General features: G+C 45.4%; 1 long non-coding RNA gene across 2 annotated transcripts in view; it reads left to right on the forward strand.

The window, feature by feature from the left end:
* Nucleotides 1–26,620, forward strand: part of LOC146788925 (uncharacterized) — a 98,263-nt gene that overhangs the window by 24,519 nt on the left and 47,124 nt on the right. The window lies entirely within an intron of this gene.

Raw genomic sequence — 26,620 nt, forward strand, 5'->3', positions numbered from 1 at the left:
TGGAGAAAGAGACGCCCCCAGTGACGTCACCTGTAGGGGCGGGGCAAGGTGTGTCAAGATTCGGGGAAGAACAGGGAAATTCCTAGAGGAAATCCGGGCCAAAAATCCGTTTATATATATGTGTTTATTTACACACTTATGTTGAAATCTCCTTTATGTAAACAAAGAAATGATCAGACCATTTCACAAAGCTCAAAGGATTAGATCTGGGATCAATCATCAAACATTAATCAATCTCTTATAAGACAATCAATTTTCAAAAACAAAAAAAAAATACTAACATTGATGCAAAACTCAAGAAACGAGATGTTTTAAGGAAACCGTGGTATAATTTTCCAAAACGAACGGGAATACAACAGTTGAAGTACGAAAAACTGAAGAGCCACGGCCAGTATCTTTGGAAATAAATACTTTAAAAAGTCCCATTGTGGTGACATATTTCGAAAGCGTCTTTAATCAGTTACAAAGGCACCCAAACGCTGCCCACCAACAACACCCCTACACTGCAACACACACGTGCAAGTGTCGAAGGCTTAAAGTGGGAGAGAGAGCGTCTCTCGCTCTCTCTCTTTTGTTCCATCCATCTCTCTCTCTCTCTCTCTCTAACTCTATCTCTCTCTCTATATATATATATATATATATATAGACAGACAGATAGAGAGAGAGAGAGACGCTCTCTCTCCCACTTTAAGCCCTTGACACTTACATATGTATATATATATACATATATATTTAGAGAGAGGGTGGGGCGCTCTCTCTCCCACTTTAAGCCCTTGACACTTGCATATGTGTGTTGCTGTGGAGGGGTGCCTTGTGAATGGCAACAGGGTGATCGATGGGACACAAGAGGAAGTGTCTGTGAAAGGGCACGGAATGGGTGAAGGGACACAGAGAGAATGAGAGACACCCTGTGGGTGGGGTGCCATAAAGATGGCTGACAGGGGCGCATAATATGCTAGCGACCACAGATAAAATATGGAAAGTGGTTTTCGGGAGGATGAAACGGGATGAGAGAAGGGTGGGCGAGAGCACAGCGCAGGACATGTGGCACAAAGCTGGTGAAGGCGCAGTGGGCGAAGCCTACGTTGAAGATGGTGGCATAGTGCGTTAAAGGGGCATAAAGTGGCATAAAGTGGCTGACGTGTATGCCATGGGGAGGGGGCTCAGAGTGGGGAAGTGGGCTCAGATTGTGGAATGACAAAGAGGGTCTGTCGGGAGCTGGGTAGTGTTAGGGCAGGTGAGGCGCACAGTGTGGGTGAGTGGCACAGACCTGGCAAGGGTCACGCACACTCAGAGACACTTGGGTCTTCACCACGGGGTGCCCAGGGTGGTTTAACAAGGTACTGTGTGCATACATGGAGGATTGACAGGTAACTGTGGGGATCCCGGGCAAAGCACCAAGAAACCAAACCCAAGGCACATCACGATAACATAAGGTCATTGTCTAGAGGGGAATAAATGCAGCAGTTAAACCAGGGACTGCCCGCTGAGCCTGAATCAATCAAAGGAGTAGAATGAAGCATGGCTTTAAGCAACTCAGGAATTAAAATCCCATCAAGGCAACAATGCGAGTCATGCCCTGCTGAGCACTAGCGATGTAATGTAAGAATAAAATACCCCGGTCTAGGGGTATTTGGATAAATATATCTGCAACAATGAAACAAAAGCAGAGACCTGGAAAGGAGTTAACCTTCCTTAGAAAAGTTTTTTTTATCATTTAGTGATCAGGATGAGGTAAACTGAGAAGTGTTTTCAACTCCCCCAATTTCTACATACGTTTGAGGATCTTTCTGCTGGCTTTTACACCTCCGGGATTTATTATTATTCCCAGATTGTTGTCTTCTGGCGAATTAACCTTTCTTACACATTGTTGCTTATCTGTCAATAGGCACAGTGCCACCGTCACTAATACCCCGGGAATAGTTAACTAAAACATCCGACTCGCAAACTCCAAAATGTACCCTGGCTTTTTTAGTAACAACTAAAGTTGAAGATGCAATATCCTGGGGGCATTCATAGCCAACCCACTACATTCCTCTTAATCACAATTTTATATATTTCAATTACCATTTTTGTCAATCTTAATTTATATATTATCGGCAATATAATTTGCAAAGTGGAAAAATGTATACAGTCGCAGGGACGCTGCATAAACTCACTTCCTGTTTGCTTTACTGTGTGCTTCGATTTGCCATTCAGGCTAAGCTCGGCTTAAGAAAAGGATATAATATTACATTTACAATTTATAAATTCCTTTTACATACTTATGGTGTCCAATCTCTTAGCCTTTTATGAATTGACACAGACAGTTGTCTGCTAATGTTGCCCTCTTAGAGGTTCACAATCCAGTACTAACAATGTCTGCTTGAATAGTTAATGCCCTGGCGCCATATTCAAGTCTGATGGACTCAGGTTTTGTAAATATTCAATGGACCTTTTTAACCAGTATCCTACATTTTATCTTGTTCAAAACTATAGTTGAAATGTAAATACCGAAATGTTCAAAAGAGCAGCCGGAAAACCCTTTCCTTAAAATGCCTTTGTATGTGGGGCGAGGTTCACCTCTCCAAACCTATTGATACATTTTCCTAGTGTCATCATGTCCTTTTCACCTATTTCTTTCCTTAGTTCCTCGTGCAGTTTTCATCATGGTGCCCCATTTTAAGCCCAACATAGCTCACAATTTGGTGCCAGAATCATGACTTCAGCAGGTGCAGTTGGATTGCCGGTTCCTAAGCACGCATTTTGTAAGGTAAACATGGCAGAATCTCTCTGGGAAAACACCGCATCTTTAAACGGTGTAAAACTCTTGAATTTACCACGACAGCCCCATTCCACGGCGCAGAGCTCAGAATGTTGCGGTAATGCGACGCCTGGTAAATACTGCGGATGGTGGTATCAGGATTTTCCAGATTAATAATAGAAATCTTGCCAATAGGCTCTGTGTGTTCTCTTACAAACCCTGTGGAAAAGAACAATGGTTCAGGTTGGCCTGAGAAGGTCCGGTGAAATGAACAAGCCCTTAGGAGGGCGAAATGATTTGGTATAGGTACAAGGACTCACATTTGGAGAGTGATACTTAATATAGAGGAACAAGGGACGAGGGAGGTCAGCGTATGACACTTATTTATTGAATAAAGATTGAATTCAAAGTGCTCACATATTTAGTGACAAGAAAGCGTGGCATGCAGGTGAGGGTGGAGTCTTTAAAAGAGAACATCGCATTGGCAACAATTGAGAACCATTTTAAATTAAATTAGTAAAAAATAGGTTCGAGTTGCATAGGGTCGACGGCGTTTCGAACTCAGTTATTTGAGTTCATCATCAGGACAGAATGTGAGCATATGAACTCTAAAGGTGAGAAAATTACAGAAAAAAACAAATCAATACCAATTACAAAACATAAATTAGTCCCTGAACTTTAACAAGCATCACAAGCAATTAATGAGCGGTACATAGTGTTCTCCAAAAAAGTGATGCAATTACACAAAAATGAAAAAACGGTAACCTGGCAGAGTAAGCAAGGTGAAGGAACTGGGCAGTCTAGTGCCCTGAGGGAATGCGCAATTACATGAATAGGATGTGAGGAACTCCGAGCTCGTAGTGACGAAGTAACTTATAGCGCTAGGGGCGGAGGTAGGGGCATCTTTACGCGCGCATGAAGTGAACCACTTACTGAGTATATGAGCGGTAGAGTGACCGGAAAGTCGTCAGCGAAAAACGTGTTCGTCGCGGGAGTGGACGTCTTGATTTGAAACCATTAGTCTAGAGAAACGGAGTGACTATGGGTTACAACTTGGCAAGGCGCGTGGTGATTGGAGCAAGAATACCGCGTGGCGTCAGGGTAGTGAAGACACTTACTGAAGTAATAAAATGGGTCCAGACTTCTCAATGAATGGAAGCGCGGTGTCAGTGCCGAAACATATTCAAGCAGGTATCAGGAGGAAGTTGCCTGAAGGAAAAGGGGGGGGGGGGGGTTGTTAAGGGGGTGTGTACATGTCATTACGGGCCGGTGTCAAACTTAGAGCGAAGACACTTACTTGAGTTAGGGTTGTAATCATGCCTGATCAGCGAGTTTAGGCGAGTTTTGCGGTGCCGAGGAAATTAATCTGTAGGGGAGGATGCGGGAGGTTACCTTCAGGCGGATAATAGAGCCGCGAACAAGTGGAGGGAGGGGGTGTAGTTAGAAAAGTACTTACTTAATCCATGCGGCACTCGGTGCAATCAATGGGGGTCACGGGGAGTGGAGCGAATCCTGTGTGCGTGTGGTAACGCACGGCCACTGGCCTGGTGGTGGGAGGGGGGAGGTTTTAAGGGGCAGGGTTGCCATTGGTTACTCGAGGCGTCCACAGCTGCGCCGAGCGCAGGGTGTGAGGACCCAACAAGGGTAGTAGGCTCAAGGGGTGCCTGTATGCGATGGTTCGTTCTAGTTTCTCCAGGGCTGATTTGGCATCTGCTAGGCTGTCTAGTTCTAAGATTGCCTTTTCTAGTTCTCTAATTGTAATTCACAAAATGTGATCTACTGTATAAAATGTCCCTGCCAACTACTCTATATCGGGCAAACCACGCAGAAAATCAAGACCAGGATCTCGCAACATAGGAGCAGGATCCGCTGCAAAATACAAACAGCACCACTTGTGGAACATTTTCTGGCCAAAGGACACTCTGAATCTGACTTCACATGGCAAGTGATTGACAGCTTACAACACAACCACAGAGGAGGAAATCAACAGCAAATCCTTAACCGCTTGGAATGTAAATGGATTTTTAAATGCCGCTCCATTGAACAAGGTCTTTACACCTTGGACGAATACAGAACCATTCTGTAACCACCTACTGTGTTCAAACATGCCTTTGACTTTTGTAAACTCCAGTCTCCTCTTGCCAACCCTGAGACTTCTGTACTTTTGTATGTAAAGCAACCTCTCTGTTCCCTATTGTACTAATTGTATATAGTTGAATATAGTTGAATGTAGACTAAACGGGCAAGTATTTGAACACCTACGCTGCCTTTACTATATTAATGCTGCAACTTTAGCTACTGCACCAGCCAACACACACCCCCCTTGGCCTTTTAGTATTTACCCCAGACTTATGACTTCTCAACTTTGGTTGCCCAGCGCTATGGAATCATGCTCCACGACATTAACTAGTAAACTCCAGCAGCGTTTTATTTGCATACAGGCACCCCTTGAGCCTACTACCCTTGTTGGGTCCTCACACCCTGCGCTCGGCACAGCTGTGGACGCCTCGAGTAACCAATGGCAACCCTGCCCCTTAAAACCTCCCCCCTCCCACCACCAGGCCAGTGGCCGCGCGTTACCACACGCACACAGGATTCGCTCCACTCCCCGTGACCCCCATTGATTGCACCGAGTGCCGCATGGATTAAGTAAGTACTTTTCTAACTACACCCCCTCCCTCCACTTGTTCGCGGCTCTATTATCCGCCTGAAGGTAACCTCCCGCATCCTCCCCTACAGATTAATTTCCTCGGCACCGCAAAACTCGCCTAAACTCGCTGATCAGGCATGATTACAACCCTAACTCAAGTAAGTGTCTTCGCTCTAAGTTTGACACCGGCCCGTAATGACATGTACACACCCCCTTAACAACCCCCCCCCCCCCCTTTTCCTTCAGGCAACTTCCTCCTGATACCTGCTTGAATATGTTTCGGCACTGACACCGCGCTTCCATTCATTGAGAAGTCTGGACCCATTTTATTACTTCAGTAAGTGTCTTCACTACCCTGACGCCACGCGGTATTCTTGCTCCAATCACCACGCGCCTTGCCAAGTTGTAACCCATAGTCACTCCGTTTCTCTAGACTAATGGTTTCAAATCAAGACGTCCACTCCCGCGACGAACACGTTTTTCGCTGACGACTTTCCGGTCACTCTACCGCTCATATACTCAGTAAGTGGTTCACTTCATGCGCGCGTAAAGATGCCCCTACCTCCGCCCCTAGCGCTATAAGTTACTTCGTCACTACGAGCTCGGAGTTCCTCACATCCTATTCATGTAATTGCGCATTCCCTCAGGGCACTAGACTGCCCAGTTCCTTCACCTTGCTTACTGTGCCAGGTTACCGTTTTTTCATTTTTGTGTAATTGCATCACTTTTTTGGAGAACACTATGTACCGCTCATTAATTGCTTGTGATGCTTGTTAAAGTTCAGGGACTAATTTATGTTTTGTAATTGGTATTGATTTGTTTTTTTCTGTAATTTTCTCACCTTTAGAGTTCATATGCTCACATTCTGTCCTGATGATGAACTCAAATAACTGAGTTCGAAACGCCGTCGACCCTATGCAACTCGAACCTATTTTTTACTAATTTAATTTAAAATGGTTCTCAATTGTTGCCAATGCGATGTTCTCTTTTAAAGACTCCACCCTCACCTGCATGCCACGCTTTCTTGTCACTAAATATGTGAGCACTTTGAATTCAATCTTTATTCAATAAATAAGTGTCATACGCTGACCTCCCTCGTCCCTTGTTCCTCTATATTAAGTATCACTCTCCAAATGTGAGTCCTTGTACCTATACCAAATCATTTCGCCCTCCTAAGGGCTTGTTCATTTCACCGGACCTTCTCAGGCCAACCTGAACCATTGTTCTTTTCCACATTGTATCACCCCAGGTTCGCATAAGGGGTACCCTTGTTCTTTAAAACACTCTTACAAACCCTGGCACAATAGATGTTTGCACCCACATCTTCTAAGGCCATGCCATGAATAAGCCATCTAAGGGGCATACTCTGCTTGGAAAGGACCCACACCTATGTCTCGTCACAGTGCTTAATTTGTAAACTAACTGCCGGGGCTCCCAGATTTCCTCTGAAACCTGAAACCAGTGCTGATGAATGTTGGGACTGCAGGATCCCAAGGCTGTGTAGTCTTGGCTCTACCTCATTCCGCTTTCCTCCTCCGCCATCATACACTATCTGCCTCTTTATTTTACTTTTAGAGGTTCTTTTTCATCCCTGATTTCTCCCTTGTCTCCGTGCTTTTTTTCTCCTCCCCCTCCTGTGTTGTTCTCTCTCTTGCATTGGGTCAAAGTCCGATGAGGAAAAGGAAGTGTTGGTCCCGAAAAATGCGAGCCAATGGGCCCGACTGAAACCACCGGCCTGAATGAGTCCCTGTTTTGTCCTCCTTGATCCCCAATCATTAAAGATGCAGCTCCCTGAGGCTCACCTGGAGGCCATCTTCCGCTTGAGATAGTAACCTTTGAATGTCCATACACACTCGCATGCATTTACATGCTGGCCTCCAGGCGAGTGGACGGCCTCCAGCCCTTTCAGTCCCTGAGGTCAATCTGCTAACTCTAAACTTAAAAGTAGGGTCTGATGTAACTCACTTGGGGGCATATCATCAAGGGGGCTATATAAAATTATCGCCGCTTTTGCGTCCGTTTTCCGATGAAAAGCGCCGATAATTTTATCGCCTTATCAGCAAGGTCACGCTAACGCGTGAATCCTTGCATTAGCGCTTGTTTACTGAACGCCCCGCTTTGAATCTCTAATGAGATGCAAAGTGGGCGTTCCTGCCCTGACATAACTGGAGAAATGTCGCTAAGCGACATTTCTCCAATTATCAATGGGCACGCTAACCTGCAGAGCGACAAGCAAAGTAGCGATAACCTCTGTAGGTTATCGCTACTTTCCTCACGCCTGCTTCAAGACTGATTTAGCCATGATATCCTATGGAAGGTGGATATCATGGCTAAGTCCGCCATGCCCTATCATCAAGCTAACGCCAAACTTTGTGAGATTATCGCTGGATTTCCAGCGATAATCTCACATTTGGCAGTTAGCGCTTGGAATTTTATCGCTTTTGAGATAAGCGTTGCTAATAGCACGCTATCTCAGAGATAAGATTCCACGTTACCCAGCGATAATTAACCTAGCGCTAAGTGCGCTGAGCGATAATTATAGCCGGTCCTTGACGATATGCCCCGTCGTTTTCTGTAGTGTAATTACTAGAAATTACAACGAATTTACACAAGATTACGCTGAAAATGCACTCCTGTGTACAAAATGGGCCAGGAGATGCATTTTGCGCTATGAAAACAGCACTTAATGCAACACAAACAGCCGCAGCCTCTCGCGCTCGCGAAGGCTTTTTTCTGCCAAATTACTCATTATTATGTGAATGGTCATAATCACAATATTTTCAGTAATTCCACATCAAGAGAGTAATGCAAACTTGCTGAAACTACTCTGATCACTTCAGCTTAATTTAAAGGATGGGGGAGAGGAAACCCTGTTTGAAGCTGCGTTTGTACATATTTTGGGGTGCATTGACCTCGAGCAGCGCATATGTAGTATTTGACTTGTGGTGAATTCTTAGGGGTGCGATAGGCTCAGTGGGGGCCCCAGGATCCCCCACAGACTCCGCTCGCCCGTCTGTGAATATGGTGTAAAAGTCCACAAAGCAGCAGCACAGCGAGCCCTTTTCTTGGTTCGTGGGTCTTTGCGGGTTCCTTGGTTCGTGGGTCTTAGCGGGTTCTTTTGTTCGTGGGTCTTTGCGGCTTCCTTTGGTCGTGGGTCTTAGCGGGTTCCTTGGTTCGTGGGTCTTAGCGGGTTCCTTTGTTCGTGGGTCTTTGCGAGCTCCTTGGTTCGTGGGTCTTTGCGGGTTCCTTGGTTCGTGGGTCTTTGCGGGCTCCTTTGTTCGTGGGTCTTTGCGGGTTCCTTTGTTCGTGGGTCTTTGCGGGTTCCTTTGGTCGTGGGTCTTAGCGGGTTCCTTTGTTCGTGGGTCTTTGCGGGTTCCTTTGTTCGTGGGTCCTTTGTTCGTGGGTCTTTGCGGGTTCCTTTGTTCGCGGGTCTTTGCAGGTTCCTTTGTTCGTGGGTCTTTGCAGGTTCCTTTGTTCGTGGGTCTTTGCGGGTTCCTTTGTTCGTGGGTCTTTGCAGGTTTCTTGGCGGGTTTCTTGGTTCGTGGGTCTTAGCGGGTTCTTTTGTTCGTGGGTCTTTGCGGGTTCCTTTGTTCGTGGGTCTTTGCGGGTTCCTTTGTTCGTGGGTCTTTGCGGGTTCCTTTGTTCGTGGGTCTTTGCGGGTTCCTTTGTTCGTGGGTCTTTGCGGGTTCCTTCAGGATTGTGTTGTGTCCCTCAACCCGCTCGTCAGTGGCCTGCAGGATAAGTCCACCGCGCACCACGGCTCCAGGGTCCATAAAAGATATATATTATTCATAGGAGGAAGGGTTCGGAATCTCCCTCCTTCCATGCATTATAGGCTCACAGGAGCCAACCATGCCGACCCCTATAACTCCACTTGCCTCCTGTTGATGAAAGACAGGATCATTTACTTTAATCCAGCACTCTGCGTTCATTTTCACAATAATATTCCGGATCCCGTCCAGTAAGGCTGTCCTTCTGGATTTAAGGTTTTCAGTATTTGCATTAAATATTTAAGGATGATCAGTCTGTACCTCAGAGTCAGTAATGTTTTAGCGGGTGGTCTGCATCAGTCCTACTGCCCTCGGGAAATCCCCCTCCCCCACAAAACTCACTCTTTTACGACCATACAAACAAGCGGATGAACATTGTAAACCTAATCTCTTGCCCACCAAAGCCCAGACGTATCCTGAGTCTTTCCTTGGTTTCCCATAGTTCATTCCATCCCACGCCTTCTATTTCTCAAGGTCGTCACAAGACCTGCTCTTTTTGTGTTCCGCTCTCCTCTTACAACTTGTTTTTCAACAATACAAGAAGGATCGACTTCCTCCTTCTTCATGCGGCTAACGACAATGACCACTAGGTGTCACCAAATACCACGATTTCATGTCCGGCACAGGCCACACCTTCCGAAATACGAGCTGCTCCTCAGATCTGAAACCTGAGAGAGGCCCAGGGAAAGCTTTAGGCCCCGGCCCAGCGAGGCTCCTTGGCTTCATGTATTTATCAAATACAAATGAGGTAATAACCCTGGGGAATAGCTTATTGGGGCGAGGATGTGGTCTGACGCTAGACTGCCGACTGTGAAGCTGGGAAACCAGGGTTCGAGCCTCGGGGTCAACTCCACATCCTGTGATTCTGGGCAAATCCCTTAGGGGCATATTATCAAGGACGGCGCTAAAATTATCGCCGCTTTAGCGGCAAAAGCGGCGATAATGGGCTTGATAATATGCCACAGAGAATTCCAATAGAAGCCCAGGTTCACACCAGAACATGGGGTTCTATGGGAATTCTCTGTGGCATATTATCAAGCCCATTATCGCCGCTTTTTTCCTACCGCTAAAGCAGCGACAATTTTAACGCCATCCTTGATAATATGCCCCCACATCTCCCTGTGCCTACCAAAACAAGCATTTTCAATGCAATCGGTCTCATCTTTGGGACCTTATATGTATTTAGCTATGCAGCACATTAGCCTGGCTGCTGAAACATCTACTGGTCTTTAACATGGAGGCACAGTAAGCACCAAACTGCGTGACACGCCAGGCATGGGAACACATGGAGAGAAATATTGCCTTTCAGCGGGAAATGGTGTAGTCCAAAGGTTTGTTTTTAATATAAAATCAGGGCCTTCGGAGGTCATATCACTGAAAACACAAGATTTGATAAAAATATTATCAACGGGTGCTCGTGGAAGTAGGGTGACCAACCGTCCGTAAATTTCACGGACAGTCCGTAAATTAGGGCTTTTGCCCGTTGTCCGTGATGAATGTCTTAACGGACGGCATTTGTCGGTAATTTTAGCTTCTCAGATAAATGACAAAAGTCGATTTCCACAGTTTAGATTCCCCAGCTGATGTGCAAGGGAGTCTCCTGTGCCGCATTCCGGAGGGAGGGGCAGACGGCGAAAAGAAACAAGCCCACGGTGTCTGCTTCCCCAAAGAAATGCAAATGTGTGTAAATGGTTCCTTGGCAGATGTAAAGGCTGCTTGGCAGGGTCAATTGCTTCCTTATGACAGGATATTTACAGGGTTCATGAACTAGAAAAACTATTGAAAGATCAAGAGATTAGGGCAAAGCAAGTTGTGGAAGGGGATTTCAAGACACACAGAGAAGTATTCTGCAACTTGAGAAAGAAAAGGGCACCGAGATCGAACACCTTAATACCAGGTGATGTTTAATTTATTTTCAGCTGCTTATGGCAAGCGTTGGATAGCCACTTAGAAGTTTGGCAAAGAGCATATAGCCCTCTAAGGGTATATTTTTTACTTCATGGTAGAGTATGCAGAAGTGTGCAATAGCACCGTAAAGGTCTGAGTGCGCACAGCTTTGTGTCACTTCAGCGTAGGTTAATTCTTGGATATTCTGATGTTTTACTTTGTTTGATTAGGAACTTCAACAATTTGTTTAGAAACGTAAACTTTCTTCTGCAGTTTTTTTACCAGCTTTTTTGTATTTCCTCTGATTCCTACATCTGGCATTTCCACCCTTTGACATGAAGGTGTAAATTTTCATTTTTGTACCACACTACCTTTTAATTTTGGTCATCTCGGAATAGTGCCACCTGAAAGCAGAAATATTAGATTTTTTCCCCTAAAACCTGAGGAGTCATCTTGTCCATCAAGCTCTGGCCTTCTACTTAGACCTCACATTTGTTTTTGTTGTGTTCTCATGTGCTTTCTTTGTTGCTCTTTGCTGTAGTTGCTCAAGTGGCTGTGGGGGCTGGACTGCAAGCTTCAGCCCGCACCCGCACACTTGAGGCCAGAAAGCAGGGTCCTGAAATTTGCACCAGTCAGGCGCATAAACAAGGGATCTTTCACCCGCTGCGCGGGATACTCCCAGGCAAAGACCGGGCCAAAAGCGGGCCTGTTTGCGCCTGGAAGAGCCTGGGCTAGGCCATCGCCCTTGATTTTGCGGATAGGGCAATTGTAATTTCGGACTGAAGCCTGTAATGAGCGTGACCTGCGAGTTTAATCGGCTGTAATTGTCTATTAAAAGCGCCCTAGCTTATCTTGTTTTCTGCCCGCTAGCATTATTGGATGGCTAAGCGAAAGCTAGATCCTAACATGGAGGGAGCCACTGCCAAAAAAAAGATCAGTGAACTAGATTGGTATATTAAAAAGGATTGAAGATTCCCTGACTTAAAAATATCAAGCTGGAACCGACAAATCTGGGAAGGCCGGCCCTCTTCTCTAATCCAACCGCAATGACTAAATCAGATATAGTCTGGGCAAAAACATTTTTTTAAAGCATTGTGGCACTGCCATAGGGAGGAACCCGAAATCTCAAAAACTACCATTAGGGAGTATGTTATGTTACAAACCTCACCAACCTTGCAGCCGTATCTTGAGTGGGTGGATAAACGGAGACAGATTGCTCTTAATTTGGTTTAGACTAGGCTTTCTGAGATGGCACCTCGGTTTCTCCCTCGGGCAGTTTGATCCATCTAGAGTTTTAATATGTCCATCAGATGAAATCTCCCCTCAGAGTCTGCTGCATTTTTTGGGGGTCAATTTTACTCTGTTTTACTAAAATAAAATGTACTTCTATTCATAAGGGAATGGGGAATTAAGAGATGTGGAGCATCCCAGGTCTATTTGCAACAACTAAACTCCTCTTCCATCTTTGTTAATTTTTGTTCTGTTTTTCAGAAAGTGTAGTTAATAAAGGACAACTTATGTTATTCTGATTATTAGCAATTTCGGGACCTGTTAAGGATGCTCTTTTCTTTATGTAATGTTTATATGTGGGCATCATTAATTTGTATGCTCCCGGACAGTTTATTTATCATCTTTTTATGTGGCTTGGTTAACTATCCCTTTTCTCCATATTTTTTTTATCTGCCCTTATTTTGCCGGGCAATAAACAGAAAGAGGGCCCTGACTAGACTTGGTTTGGTCTTACTTATGCAGCTGGATTATTGAGGTCTTTTACAATTTACTCCATCGAGCTTGTTTTGTCTGGCCTGACTGTTTTTATATGCTGTATTTTGCTCAAATAAACCAAGTGTATATATCATTGATGTAATAAATGTAAGTAGTAAAGTTTATTTGCAAAGTTAATAAAAACCATTGCAATTTCCACATTTAAAAAGGGAAAAAAGAAGACCTGAACATACTGTACAATTTCCATCATAAACTTGATAGTCAATCTAAAATGATAAAATCCCCCCCCCCCTTTTTTTTTTTTTAAACTTCCAAGTTAAATACTTCAGTAACCCATTTCCATCACTGTAATAATTATGATAATAATAAACAGTGTGTTGGATAAAGTTCATACTAAACAAGTAGCTACAAACTAAGTTAAAAGTCAAGTTCCGTCATCCTTATCTCCACCTCCTTCATAAACTTCACCAAGTTGCAGCTTAGCTGCAAATCGTTGGGGGAGAAGCAGGCAAGCACGGCATTCCTTCGTGTGCGTATTCCTCGTTGATTAAACAGAAATTTCAACAAACGTTTTCTTTCCTCTAACAATTTGTCACTGGAACACAAAAGGTGTGGCATGTCCTCAGTTGCCTTGCCACACAGACGACATAGGTAGCCCCCTTTGTCCGTCTGCCAGTGCGGAAAATGAGATCTGCAAGGTATCGGGCCCATTCTGAGTTTTAAAAACTTCAGTTTTATAAATCTTGAGTAGCCCAGATTGAAATAACTCTGTTGACCTAGATTGGAGTAAGAGTTTAAGACAAACCACCCATGTGACCTCCTGGCAACTGACTCCTTGTCTTCTATCCATGAAAGGTGTTTTGTTGTTTTCTTTACCAGTCTTTTGACTGTAGTATGGTTGGTGGGAGTATTCCAGAGCTCCTTTAAGCCTAGATTCACCAGGCTTTTGGCCAAGTAGTTGGCAGCTTGCGATGCTGGGTTCCGCTGTACTTCTGACCATAGAAGGCTATTGAGGGACCCTTGTTTATGTGATTTTCGACACAATTGTATGGTTACTTTTGCAGCCGAAATAACAGTTTTTGACTGACTAACTGGCTAAACTTGTGACTATTTGTTAGCGTAAACAAAATATGTTTGCTTTTGAGAAGGAGTGTTGTGGCTGAATGGTGTGTAGCCTGTCGGTGTGCAATCTGAGGTGCTGTTTGAGGTGTTAAGGGTTAGAACCACAGACACTGTACAACAGAAAATTAAGCACACTAAAAAATAGAACTTTTATTGGGAGACAGGTAAACAAACATATTGTAGAAGCAAACATGAACATCCTAGCCTTTTCTGGTGCAAAAGTAGACCCCAAAGGTTTTTATAACTCTTTAGCACTTGGTGCAATACTTTTCTATGAGTTTGGCCCGGCCATTGTTAGTAGAGTTGACTTGTTTTGGGTGCGCTTTAGGTTCTGTACACTAATCAGGCCGTACCTACTGCAAGAGTTTTTCCTTGCAGTTGATACAGTTGCCTGGAATGTGTGCAGGAAGCACTGCCAATCACCAGGTCCTTGAATTGGTCCTTCTCATATTCTTCTAACTCATGTAGGCAAATCTGTGCTTAACACACTGTCGAAACAAGCAGGCCTAAAGCAAGTGACTAGTTCCAAAATTACACACCAAGCAAAACTTGAACAGAATTCGACTCAATGTTATTTTATTGTTTGGTACCATAGGGTACACTCCATTTTTAGGTCTCGCTGAGACAGTGCAAGCGGTCTCTTTGAGACATTTTGTAAGTGGGCTTTCAAAAGTGCTACCCACATGATTTGGCAGGCCTAAAGCTTGAGTGCACGATGGCGTGCACAGCTGCTGCTCGCACTCCCTCCTCCCTTCTCCCCCTCCCTTTTCGTCAGCTTTAATCAGGCTCCTCTGATGCTGGCATTCCCCCCTCCCTTCTCGCCCAGCCCTTCTTGTCACCTCGGCTTGTTTATTCGCGCGGTCGTGTCACTTTCCCGGCCAATGCTTGTTTTTTGTCTTTGTTATGTTTGCTGTTTTTTTTTTTTTTTACAGGGTGCGCGAGTTTGTACTTGTGTGCTAGAAACTAACTCGTCTTTTAAATGTAAAAGATAAATTATGCAACTACACAAATTAAGTGAATAGGCGGCCGCGGGCCGCGCTGGCCTTTCAGCGCTTGTTTAGAGTGGGCACGGGGACGTGATCGGCACACTTGTGTAGTTTCTTCGTGGAGTGAATGTTTACGAGGCAGCGCATCACAGACAGTGTAGAGTTTGTATAATTAGTGTCCGTACGTGAACGGGTAACTTGCTGTCAAACATCCTTTCACATTTTCACGCATGGTGCAGCGTTTGGGCTGCCTCCTCCACCTTGCACAGTTTCCCGGCACTGCCCTAGCACAGTGCGCCTTGAAGCTTGGGCAGGCAGTGCCTCGACAGTGGCTATCCTGAGGGCTCCCTCTGTCCACGGAACCCCCAGATTTCAGAGGACCGCAGGCTGGGGAATGGGCAGGTCCCAGTCTGGAGATATAATCTCGCTGCTCAGCTGCTCGGATCACAAACCAGGGACTCTGTAAGCAACGAAATCACAATTTGTATCTATACGAAGTCCCTTATTTCTACCGCTGCTCACACAGATGGCACACCTTTGTATATGAACACATCTACTGCCCTGTTGAACGCACGTGCACTTCTGCCGCGATTGCTTTTCACCCTTGACGCGAGCTCCCCTCCTCCACCGCTCAAGCTGCCACAACCCCAGCCTGCTCCTGTAATTACATGCCCCTCTTGACACCAATGATCAGCGTGGCAGGGTAAAGTGCGCTATCGTTACCGGTTTCCAAATAACGCCTCCAGGGCGTTTGGATCTCTAGTGGGCATTATACAGTGCTAATGACCGAGAACGACTCAGAGGGTGGGAGGACGGGGGCAAACCCTTTGCCAACTAGAGGCGACTACTGTTCGATATGACCGATGGCTTATAACTACGAAACACGGGTTAATGGAGTTTACTTTGTTTATTTTTTAGGATCACCTTAGGGCAGGTGGCAGAAAAAAACAAATACGTCATCTTCGTGACACGGGTCAGCCTGGCTGCATGACGGTGGTCATTGAGATTGGACGGGGTGAGAGGTATTGCAGAAAATGTCTTGCAGAAAAACATTTTCTGGAGCGAACGCAGACACAAGTTTCTGTACACCTCGCACAGATACTTTTGTAATTGTAATTGCGTTAATATGGTGCTTACTACCCCTGATGAGGCTTTTAAGTGCTTTACGTCGGGCAACATGTTGCAATACACATTTTTGCGAACCTTTTGTGAAATTTCATGAACGTTTGGTAAAAAAAAACTATACATCAGCCACTACTCTGGAGAAAACATTCAGCAAAATTACTTAAAGTGAAATTTGAAAAAATGACCACTTGCTTGTTAAAGTAAAAGATAGCAGTTGTGTTGTCTGTTAGAATCTGTACTTTCTCCTTTGCATGTGGGTCTGGAATGCATTTAGGGCTGGAAAAATGGTTTTCAATACCAAGTAACTGATGTGCTGGGGCACCTGTTGCTCAGCGGTTTCGTGTGCTCAACAGCACATATGTGTTACGTCTGTTGCTTTGAGGATGTGAGGATAATGAAGGAGTTAAAGTCTTCCCACTTAACATATTCTCTATGAGTCACCATTTATTCTCCTTACTGATTTTGCTGCAACAAATACTTGCTCCTCCCATTTTCCCGTTGCTTGCGTCCGCTGGCTGTTTAGCCATTCCCGAATAGGACTCGTGTAATTTTGTGTTGGGAATCAGGAGACAGCGAGATGGCGTCATACTGAACAGTTTCATCTCTGGTCTCACCGTCAAAGATTGAGACATCTAGTAAAGGTGAGCTTGTCCTGCAGTGCCTACACTCTTGTTAACCCCTTCAGTGCCCATGACGAGCTGGACTCGTCATGGGCTGCGGTGGCGCTGTGCCCATGACGAGTCCAGCTCGTCATGAACTCCGCCCGCTAATAAAAAGCGCGGCACTGGGCGGGGAAAGGGGCGGGCATGCAAGGGGTTAAAGTAGGGTACATCTTTGTTTTCCCGGTATCCAGATCTGCCCCCAAGAAAGTGTTTCTCATTTCTGAAATTAGGGAAGACTTTTCCCCCCAATTCACTGTGAATTGATGTTCCGCAAAGGTTTTGACATTCTAATTGCGTTGTCTTAACAAACATTCAGTGACTTCCTCTGGAGCTCCTCGATACACATCTGAACCCAAACGTAAATAAAAACTGTACACTTGTGCTCACATAATGGGGCACTGTGAGCTTACGGACAACGCCATACCCAGGCGCTGCCTATGTTGATACCGACCAATAGTAGAAACAGTTTTGTACCCCAACACTTACGGACTCAACACTGGATGGAGGAATTATGAACAGCTAGTGAACCTAGAAGAGATATGACAGTGCAGAAGTGCCAGTTTTGCCACTGTGCAGCACAGCATCATCCTCTAGCGGGTCGCTTACATATCTGTCATAACAAAATCAGATTTCTCTTGATTATTTTCCTCACTAGCAAATAACTTTCTAAAACTAAACTAGTGAATCTCAAGCCCAACCAACAACACAAGCTGCAAGTCACAAGGCCCACTCCAATCACTTGTCCTGTTCTAGGGTTACAGTCAGCCCCCAATGTAAATTATTACATACCTCAGTACACTTTAACACCTATCAGCAGACGACAAGGAATTGTATCTGTTTATGTGCATCTACAAACGCACACGTGCGAGAGATAGAGATATATATATATATATTTATATAGCGCCTTCTTAAACACCAGAGAGCTTACAGGCAACGCAGAACATAGCTTCAAGATTCTGAAGTCCTAGGAATCTGCCAGAGTAACACTTAGAAAACAACACTTATTCCAATTTCAACAGGCATTGGCATAGCCAATAGGTCTCGCCTTTGGGACCTTATAAGTGTTTAGCCATGCAACGGTTGATGTTGCACCAAGGATATTGTGCTGCATAACTAAATACTTATATGGTCTCAAAAGCAAGACCTATTGACTATGCCAATGATTGTTTTTTCTTTGCTATGTATGCTATTTTTTGGGGGGTTTCGTCGTTTGTATACAATTAATTGCAGTTAGCCCAGCTGAGTCTTCCTAATGCACGTTCAAACCCACTTACAGTATGTTTCTAAATTTCAATGTGGAATTGAAGTAAAATTCATGGAAATGATTTTTTACATTTATTTATTTAGACTTTATTTATACTTTTTGTTTGTTCTCGTCTACTGAATGCATTACTTGATGGAAAGGACTTGCTTTCCCCTGCCCAGGCTTGTGTCTTTGTCCTTCGTAAATGCGGTCTTCTGATTCCTAAATAGGCTTGTGATGAAGTGTTTTATTAATGGTTTCTGCTACACCCTTCCGGCTTCACAGCACAGTAACTCATAGGTGCTATTGAACAGCAATGCACATTCGACCGACTTCGGAAGAATAAGTGTCTGACTTGCCCCGCTTCGGATTCGTACATGCAGGCTGCACAAGTATCTCAGCAGCAGATGCATAAACCTGTTGGGCTATTACTTCATTGTTTTAGAGATAGTACTTTGTAAGAGGAGGGGTGCAAATCTGCATGCAGTCTAAACGTTAAACAGCCTTTTTATTATGGTCTGGCGTGACAGCGCAGCTATTGCCAGAAATTTGTGTGTGCATCAAGAGAGTTGCTTTCCCTTTGCCTACATGTTTGGAGGCAGGAGTGCATGTTTTGATTGGGCAGAAGTTTTATGTTTCCACTAAAAAAGTGATTGCCCTCCATGCAGCAGTGATCATTTTGTTTATTTAGCCAGGTGTCGATTCTCAAAGTCAGTGCTCAGATGCATGCATGCATTTCATCTCACCCTGTTTGTAAAAACAGGCTCTATAACGGGCCAGACTATAATCTCCATGGAATACAAGCAAAGAAAGGAAAAACATTTTCAGTTTATTGTAGCCGCAACAAAAAAAACGATAAGCGTGTGTTAGACTCCTCTCTACTCTACTATGCCCCACTCTACGGTATGCTAAAGCTCTCTACCACACTCCACTAAACACAAATGCACTCTTTGTCACTGCACTCATGATAGGCCACTCCACTGTACTTTGCACCACTCCACTCTATGCCACTCTGCTTTGCAAAACTGCACTCTATGGCAACGCACTCTCTGCCAATCCACTCTAAACCACTTCACTTTCCTCTACGCCGCTACACTGTATACTGCATCACTCTAAGCCACTGTTTTACAATCTGTGCCACTCCACTGTACTCCATTGCATTATGTGCAACGTCACTCTGTACCACTATACACAACTCTACACCACTGCACTCTACATCACATAATTACTATACACAATTCCATTGCACACCATACCACATATTTACATGCCACACAATTACACAACTAACAATTCAAATCCAACACACATATTTCTACTCAAACCCCATACCTCCACCCAATAACACAAGGATAAAATACACTGCCATTTACAACGCCAATAGCTTTAACTCAAAAAAATGCGAGACCTATTGCATTTATAATGCTTGTTAGTTTAGTTAACCGGTCACTGATATTTAATGACCCACTGTCTCACAGTGAGTCCACCTGGGCTTCCAAACTGGGCCCTTCAATGTCTTAGAGTTTATTTTTTCGGCAAAGGTATTTTATTTATTTTAATCAACTATATGATCATGAAAAGACCACAAAGAAATAGAATCGAATGTAAATATAATTTTTGGACACAGACAGAAGCGTTAATATGTATGTAAAATATACAGGATAAAGATTGAAAAGGGGATCCCTGTCAGGTTTGTGAAACACAAGACGTCTGTGACCCAACTAATATCTCCTTTATTATTGAACAGTTGTCAGACATCTCACACTACTCTCATAAGTCATTGTGTACTTTTATCATCTGTCCGCACCATTCTCACTGGGATCTCCTCAGCTAGTAGTCACTCAGACGTCCTGGTACCACGACCGCAAGGAGGGGCTCTGTGGTCATCCAGTGGATTGTTATAATCCTGCAATTGGCTGGTAATAATAACAATAAGAGCATGTAGAAAATATTTGCTTTCTAAAACCTTGGCTGTAATCCTAATATGCAATAGTGTAGGGATTTATCCACTGCACTACCGGTACTGAGGTCAGTGCCTCTACCACCCCTCACCAGTGTTCGCTGACCACCGGGAAAGCCCAAATCTAATGGAGATGATCGCCCCATTCTGTCAACAATGGGGACATTCATCCATCCGTGTGAATATATTTTGCTGAGTGTTTGTGGTGTAATGTACGGCCAATGTGGTATCTTAAATTGGATTAGACTAAAGTGGGCGTCACTGGATACTGTTTTTTGATACGTGAATACTTTGGCCCAGTCTGAATCGGTTTAGTGGGGTAGCTCGGTCACATTCCCACCTGCCTTGGACGCCTAATGGTCCCGTCACTCTGATTTGTAACAGAGCCCTATTATAATAGACGCCTGCCTACCACCCTCTAAGTTTGGTGTTTGCTTGAAGTGCAGCAGATTCCAGGGGGTCGTCCCAGGAAACTCACCCAACATAGCTCGAACATGGTTGGCCGAAATCCATTTGAAACTAAACTCCCTCAAAACAGAATTCCTCTTAATCGCCCCCCCCCCCCCCAACAAATCGTCCAGCATCCTCAACTGAATGAAGCACCTAACAGCACTCAAAGGGCAACCTCTCATTGTCGAATCAGCGAAATCGCTGGGTGTGACACTGGACAGAAACCTAAAAATGCAGAAACATATCAGCCCCTCCACAAAAGGAGCAAATTTCCACATGAACACCCTGAGAAGACTGAAACCCTTCCTGCCAGCAAACGACTTAAAACAAGCAGTTCAAGCCCTAGTAATCCCAAGAGTGGAATTTGGGGCTGTAGCCCTATGCGGCCTCCCCAGATCGACAAAAGCCCGCTAAGAGCCTCTATCAACTCAGCTGCCAGACTCATCACAGGTTCAAAAAGAAACTCTCAAATATCTCCAGACCGTAGAGCCCTCAACTGGCTACCGTTCAAAGCTAGAATTCATCTGAAATTCGCATGTATAACCCACACTGCCGTACATCACAACACTCCGAACTATCTAGCTCAGAAACTGGTGCTCTCTTCTGGTAATAGAGCATCCAGGAGCTCCAGGAATCTTCTACTGAAACCACAACGATTTGCCAAGAAGAAAACTTACAACCGGACCTTCTCTGGAATGGCTCCCAAGATCTGGAATGCTTTGCCCACAGAAACAGGACTGAACCCTTCTACTGCCTCCTTCAAAAAAGAAGTGAAAGCGATTCTCATAGCTAAATTCAATTAAATTACTTACTTATTACTGTAATATAATGACTAGTATGTATTAGTGATCACCTTGTATCGGAATCAACTATATTTTTATTTTTCTATGCTTGTACCTGTTTCCAACATCTTCCATGTAAAGTGCTCTGATACCCTCAAGGGTCTTGTTCGCGCTATATAAAACCTTCAAATAAATAAATAAGATGACTCAGTGAGTCAAATTCCCTTTGCTGACTTCCATATATCCCACAACACACAGGTCTGAATACTATCAGGACTTGTTCAGCTATTCATCCTTCAAAGTCCGATAAACTGATTACAACTCAGTTGGGCTAAAATAAACCATGTAAATAGGAAGTTATTCTTGTTCTATGTTCTTCTGTCTTTATCTACACCGTTGATAGAGAAACACTTGGTTTGATGCTAATGCCTCTTTCCGCCCAAGAAAAGAAGACCATAACAACTTCATGGCATTTGCATATATGGGACATAAGGTGCTTGGTTTCAAAAAGATTATTCTATCAGCATCTTGCCTGGCCTCATCTAATAAGATTCTAGTACTTAAAACGTAGACCAATGGGTCTTTCTTGAAGTAGTTGCAAAAATGCTTCGTATGTAAGTCACCGAAAAGCAGAATAAGTGGGCATGATGATCGAATCCAGCAAAGAATCCCTAATCCATTTTGCCTTTTCAATCAATCAAACAATCATTTCCAGTTATAGAGCGCGCTACTCACCCGTGAGGGTCTCAAGGCACTAGGGGGGGGGGGGCGCTGCTACTGCTCGAAGAGCCAGGTCTTGAGGTGCTTCCTGAAGCTGAGATGGTCCTGGGTCAGTCGTAGGTAAATGGGGAGGGAGTTCCAGGTCATCGCTGCCAGGTAGGTGAATGATCTTCCCCCGGTGGTGGTTCTGCGAATCCGTGGGACGATGGCGAGGGCGAGGCTGGTGGAGCGAAGCTGGCGGGTGGGGGTGTAGAATGAGAGGTGGCCGTTGAGGTATTCGGGGCCCATGTTGTGGAGCGCTTTTTGTGCGTAGGTGAGCAGTCTGAACGTGATTCTTTTGTTGACGGGGAGCCAGTGGTGGTTCCTCAGGTGGGTGGATATGTGGCTGTGGCGAGGGATGTTGAGGATGAGTCGTGCGGAGGCGTTCTGTATGCGCTGGAGGCGATTCTGAAGTTTGGCGGTGGTTCCTGCGTATAGGGCGTTCCCGTAGTCCAGCCGGGTGGTGACGAGGGCCTGGGTGACTGTTCTTCTGGTTTCTGTGGGGACCCATCGGAAGATCTTTCGGAGCAGGCGCAGGGTGTTGAAGCATGAGGATGAGACGGCGTTGACTTGTTTGGTCATTGTGAGGGAGGAGTCCAGGATGAATCCCAGGTTGCGTGCGTGGTCCGTGGGTGTCGGTGTGGTGCCCAGCGCCAAGGGCCACCAGGAGTCGTCCCAGGCAGATGGGGATTGTCCGAGGATGAGGACCTCCGTCTTGTCCGAGTTGAGCTTCAGACGGCTGTGCTTCATCCATTCTGCTACCTCTTTCATACCTTCCTGAAGGTTGGTTTTAGCGATGGCTGGGTCCTTGGTGAGGAAGAGTATCAGCTGGGTGTCGTCGGCGTAGGAGATGATGTTGATGTGTTTTCGTGCGATGGTGGCAAGGGGGCTCATGTAGATATTGAAGAGCGTTGGACTGAGTGAGGATCCTTGCGGCACGCCGCAGATGATCTTGGTGGCCGCGGATCGGAAGGGGGGAGGCGGACTCTGGGTTCTGCCGGAGAGGAACGAAGTGACCCATTCTAGGGCCTTTCCTTGGATTCCAGTGTTGTCGAGGTGGTGTATTAGGGTGCGGTGGGAGACGGTGTCAAAGGCTGCTGAGAGGTCTAGGAGGATGAGGGCGGCTGTTTCTCCGTTGTTCATCAGGGTTCTGATGTCGTCAGTGGCTGCGATGAGGGCGGTCTCGGTGCTGTGGTTGGCTTGAAATCCGGACTGGGAAGGGTCGAGCGAGTTGTTTTGTGTCCATTTAATTTTTGTTTTATGTCAGACCTCACGCCATGTATCAGAGGTATGTGCTAATGTCATGTCGAGGCACTTTTGACCTGAAGGTAGTATGAGCTGCCAGATTTATATGGAACCCCTGGCCCAGAAGGGGGTCCCAATTAAATAACTTGGATTATCTCATGCAGATATTTGGGGGGATGATGAAAATTCAACAGCGAGATTGTTGCCCGGAAGCATTCATAGTTGAATGCATGTTGCCATAACTTGAAAATGGCTGGTTGCCACATTGTGTGGGTAATGAAATTTGGTTAATGTGGGTCTGCTGGCGGCAGAACTATCACAGCGTCAACACTCCACCCCCACAGGTTTCAGTCTCTAATGTTATATAATCATTGACAACCTGACATACTTTAAAGAGAGTCCATGTATATTCCATACAATGCAATACAATCTCATATACAGCCTCTGTGGTGAGGGGCGATATGTCCTTTTTGTTGAAGGGTCATACGAGGCACACAAATCCTAGCCCCTTGCCGTGCATTGCCGCTGACTTAGGGTGGCACTCATCCTGAAAGGCTGCTATGGTCTCGCAGCACTCTCTGGCCTTTTCCTCATATGTTCTCTTTTGTATCCCTCCCCTGGCATAGTCAGTGCTCGTTATCACATAGGGACACTGTTCCTGTAGCGGGGTGCAAAAAGTCGCCCACACATAAGGGTGCAAATAGTCACCCGTTCAAAGAGAAAAGAAAAAGGAGGGAAGGGAGAAAAGACATCCTAGGTAAGTGTGACCCACTAATAAAGTGGATAATATGCTTGTTGTCCTCTGTTGCCCTCACACACCCCAAGAGGTGTCATGCTTCATCATCGGGCAGTTGCTACTCGTAGGGCCGGCGCTGCAATTCCCTATGGGTCCGGGCAGAGTGTGCCTTAGGGGCAATTATTTTATTTAGCAGTTTTTCTGCCAAGGGTTTACAATTCATACATTTGCTGCATGTTTACCCTTTTTTAACCTTTTTCACTATCTTGCACGCATCCTTATCACCCTCATTGGACCCACACCCCACACACCCACATGCACCACCCGGCAGTCCTTTAAAAGATCTCCGATAAAGAGACCCTTCGGGGGACCCGTAGGGAATTGCAGCGCCGGCCCTACGAGGAGCAACTGCCCGATGATGAAGCATATGACACCTCTTGGTTTGTGTGAGGGCAACAGAGGACAACAAGTGTTTTATCCACTTTATTAGTGGGTCACACTTACCTAGGATGTCTTTTCTCCCTTCCCTCCTTTTTCTTTTCTCTTTTAACGGGTGACTATTTGCACCCTTATGCGTGGGCGACTTTTTGCACCCCGCTACAGGAACAGTGTCCCTATGTGATAACGAATGTAAGAATTAGGAGCATGGACACTGGACCTTGAATAGCTCCTTGGCCCCCCTCTCTTTTTGTGATTATAGTCAGTGCTCGTCCAGACAGAAGTTCACACTAGTTCACACCGCTTTTCTCTCCCTCAGTGGGAATCCATGGGCTGATGGCCATTCTGAGTTCATCCTCATCTGAATTATTTACTATTCCGGGACCTCCTCTGATGTGTCTGTAAAACTTAATTTTTGTCCCAAATGTTTTGTCCTAAATTTTGTCCTTCTGTCCTGAATTTCTGTCCTGAGTTTTGACCCTTTGTCCTGAATTTTTACACTCACTGTCCTGAATTTGCACCCATGCCAGTTGGTCACCCTACCTGAGAATCGAGGAACCCTTTATGTCCCCACTCCTGCGCCTATTTCTGTTGCAAACACATACTCCATACTTGCAGATGTTCTGCAGTGGTATGATCGATCTGTAGGAGTAAGTGTCCGCAGATCTAGAGGTGGTGAATTAGGACCTGTCATTTGCTCCCCCTCTATGTCACTTTAGAACTCCTGTGTGTTGTTTTCGTGCGTAAATGTTTCGAGATTGTTTTTGTAAAGTTAGTGAAATGTGCGTCTGAGCCCAGTTTTGCTGCAGCCACACTTTGCACCAGGTGAAGTGCACGGGTGCCTTGCTTAGGAGGCTTTAGAAACTTGATCCAAGTAACGAATGGCACACATGTGCCCTCTGTGACTCGCGAGAGCTGCTTGCCACTTGCTTGCTCCCCACTCCGTTGCTGGGAGCCTCTGATGAGCAATGTTACTTTTCTTGGCTATGGAAGTGCCGTAATTACTAATAGCATGTAGTGATCTGTCGCATAAATGGTACTCTCCGAGAACGGAAGCAGAAGGACCGGTTTGCACAGATTCCCATCTGGGTATCTGCTTCTTTCTGCATCATTCGGAGGAGGGGGCGTGGCTGGCCTCTGGGCAGAGGGCGCGAGCGCCGCAGGGTGGGGCGCGCGGAGGGCTGGTTTAGTGTTGAAGTCTGACGCGCAGACCTTGCAATGCGGGGTGTTTGCGGATTGTAATCTAGGCCCAGGGCCTCTCCTCATCTACGAAACGGGAGTAGATTGTGAAATAGCACCACCTGGGGCACACCAGATCCGCGATGGAAAGCGATCGTGAAATGACATCAGGTCACAGGGCAAAGGATGGTGAAAGGACATTGCACAGCGACCCGAAAAGTGCGGAAATGCACGCATTACCTATACATTAAAGAGGTGACTGAAGCAGCGTCATTTTGTCTCCACCCTTAAACGGCAATATATACCTACGCTTAGCACCTCATACTTTGGGGCTTATTTACAAGCCCCTTGCGCCACTTTTGTGTCACTTTTCCAATGTTAAAAGTGACGCAAAAGTGGCGCAAGGTGCTTGTAAATCTGCTCCTTTGTGTGTCCTGACGTTGTTAATATACACGCACTTCAATCCATTGCTGAAGTACATTCACTGTGGAACAAAAAATTCATAGACACTGTGCCTAAACCTTATTAAAATGAAATGAAGTCTTTAGAGATTGGATAAACGGCGGGTGGTGGGGGTGTAGAAGCGGAGTCATCTGTTGAGGTACGCTGGTCCGGTCTTGTGGAGTGTCTTGTGTGCGTGGGTGAGGAGTTTGAAGGTGATCCTCTTGTTGACGGGAAGCCAGTGCAGGTCTGTCAGGTGGGGTGTGATGTGACTGCGGTGAGGGATGTCGAGGATCAGGTGTGCAGAGGCCTTCTGAATGCGTTGAAGTCGTTTCAGGAGTTTGACCGAGGTTCCTGCATAGAGGGCGTTTCCGTAGTCATTCACTGGACTGGTCTGGGAGAATCTGTCTATGTTGCAGCTCACAGCTTGGGAACAGAAAGGACAATGGAGCCCCCAAGGGATGTTTTCCAGAAGATTAGTGCAGTATTAACTGGTGTTCTCACAGATTGATGCCGGTCACTTTTCCTTTGGACTTTGCGAGGAGCAGACCTCTATGCTTACCCTTTTGATTCTTTGCTTTGTGGCTTAGGATAACACTTATTTGCCTAGTTCTAGAAGGTTCTTGACCGAGCTTCTGCAATGCTGGCACCTTCCTGCACATTCCCACATTTTTTAGTTTTCTGCATCTCCCCAGCTTTTTGAGACTTCTTTAGATT

This window comes from Triturus cristatus, chromosome 10 (assembly GCF_964204655.1).
Source record: "Triturus cristatus chromosome 10, aTriCri1.1, whole genome shotgun sequence".
Taxonomy (NCBI): domain Eukaryota; kingdom Metazoa; phylum Chordata; class Amphibia; order Caudata; family Salamandridae; genus Triturus; species Triturus cristatus.